Source organism: Mytilus galloprovincialis, chromosome 14, assembly GCF_965363235.1.
Source record: "Mytilus galloprovincialis chromosome 14, xbMytGall1.hap1.1, whole genome shotgun sequence".
Lineage (NCBI taxonomy): Eukaryota > Metazoa > Mollusca > Bivalvia > Mytilida > Mytilidae > Mytilus > Mytilus galloprovincialis.
In genome coordinates this window covers 57,226,967-57,229,715 of record NC_134851.1, presented here as the reverse complement: position 1 = coordinate 57,229,715, position 2,749 = coordinate 57,226,967, and positions in this window count along the sequence as shown.

The following is a 2,749-nucleotide window of genomic DNA, read 5'->3' as shown; positions in this document are numbered from 1 at the left end:
TATTTGAAAAAATAAAAGGTACAAAATTATTATGTCTGAAGCTGTCAGGGAGAATTATAAAACCCTTGACATATGATAAAATTACACATATTTGAGTCAGAGATGGGAGATCTTTCCATAATGCCCGCCCTTCCTCCCCTCCAAAAAAAAGTAAACAACACTTAAATCTTATTCCGACATTACAGATGGAATTTTATATCATTCACGTGAATGAGGTCGGAGTAACTCGGTGTGCGCCTTTTCCTAAAGTCCACTTTTTTTGTTCTCCAGATCCCATCTTTGTTGTTCCCTTGATTTCATTACCCCAATTTTTATAATCCTTTATCCAACATCACCTTTTTGTAACCTCAACATTACCCCCTCTCTATATCCCACTTCGAGGGCTAATTGCAAGATTTATTTTGATCAAGATAGATTTTTATGCCCAAAATTATCAGCCTGATATTGAACAGGATTAAAGTTTCGTGATCCCGGTAAAACAAAACAGTTGTGACTTTCTGTTTACATAACGAATATAAAATGGGAGCGGACGAGCTACAAAAAATATAATTTTTTATTTAGTATCAACCAAGAGGCGATATCGATAAATGTTTTAATCAAATTATTTAAAATTTCTCAAATTGCGACAAGAGTGCAGACGTACGCTGAAATGTCTCGCCTTCTTTACTAATCATTGATATTTTGTTGAGGGGGTCGGAGGGGTCCTGATTCCGAAATCCCGGGCTTACAAAAATGAAATCTAGAGGTCCCGAATTTAAAAAAAAAATCCCGACATCCCGGAATTCGAAAAAAAAAAGAAATCCAGGATCCCGAAAGGGTCAATCCCGAAATCCCGAGCTGAAAAACACCCGATCCCGACGTCCCGAAAAAGGTCCTGCCCACCCTTTATGTTGATAGTCCTAAATATAAAGCTTTACTACAACTCTTACATAAACTTAACATGGTCCAAGAAAATAGGTCAAAGTCATATAAACAAAACAAGAAATACATGTACATCTGACAATACATCACTAAGTATAATTGACCTATTGCTAATAGTTTCTAAGAAACAGACATAACCGAAAAAACTAAACACTGACTAATGAACCATGAAATTAAGGTCAAGGATCTGAACCATGACAGGCAGAAGTGTACAGCTTACAATTCTTCCATACAGCAAATATATTTAATCTCTTGCTTAAAGTTTAAGAAAATCAGACCAAAACTAACAAAAAACTGAACAGTGAGCAATGAATAGTGAAAATGAGGTCAAGGCCAAATAAAACCTGCCATACTGACATGCATATCATTAAATATTTCCATACACAAAATAAAGATGACACATTGCATATAGTGTCCAAAAAAAAAGACTAAATAACAAAAAGTTAACTTTGACCACAGAACCATGAAATTTGGTCAAGGTCTGATAAGCACAACCATGCTTAACACATCTATATCATGATCTCTATTGTTCAATAAAATAGCGTCATTTGATCTCGATGGATGAGGCGTGGCTGGATAGGTTGATCCGACATGTCTACTGGATCAGAATTCGTATCAGAGCCTCCTCTGATTCTACCCCTATCCCTACTATCACGCCCACTAGTTCTGGTATATTTTGGTGGTATGCCTGAGTGTGTTGTTTTCGAGAATTCTACGTATTAATGACATTTAGAAGGAATTAAATGAAACAGTATTTATAAATAGTATTTATATGGAATATGATGTTGACGATATTGACGAGAGCGTAGTTAGATCACGGTATGAAAGTGGAAAGGTCGTATACTGATCGATGTAAGAGCGTTCTATAATCGCAGAAGAAGCGTGTTTAGATCGTGTTGCATCGAATAAATCGAGCATGAATTGTCGTTTATACGTTACATATAATATCGTGATTATCGCATTGAATTCGCAGAATAAGCGTGATGAGAACGTGACCCGTAGCTGGATCATTGTAGAAGCGTAATGAGGATGTAGTAGCATCGTGAAAACAATAAAAATCCAAACTTTCATTCTGCTTGTACCGTGACCCCACCTTTTAGATCGCGGTGAGCGTGGTGCAATAGTGGTCTCGTGTGACTTGGGCATAAAACCAAAGTTTTAAACGTCATACTAAAAAGCGCCCGTGAGCGCCCGGGAAAATAAAAAGCGCCCGGGGAAAAGAAAAAGCGCCCGGAGAAGGAAATTTAGCACCCGGAGAAGAAAATTAGCGCCCGGGTGAAGAAAATAATAATATTTTATAACAATATTTTTTTCCTTAGAAAATAACTAATGATTGCTTGTTTTGTCCTTAATATAAATAGGGATATGTACGATGTACGATGCTACATCTAAAGTGTTACTGCACTTTTACATTTTAGATTTCAAAATTGTATATAAGTAAGTAAATAAATATAAATAAGAGTATATAGAAGAATCATGAAAGACATTGTCCTCGATCAAAATGTATATTTTGTTATTTAAAAATAATCGGTGCCTGAGGTCTAATATTTTCGCAATTGCATGGTGAACACTTTTTTATACAGATATTATATCATTTTATAAAACTAAAACTGCTTCAACATGTTCAATGGCTATGCTTATCAGGGTTTTAATGCTTAGACTTAAATTTAAACCAAACACCTATGTTTTACCCCCTTGTTTTAACTACGGTACATGTATAGTACTGCTTTTTTCATGTGCTGATTTATTATGTGTACCTCTTTTAATTTTAATTTTGATTAAATTAATATTTATCTGTGAAATTTGGGTTGTCTTATACATTTTTCAT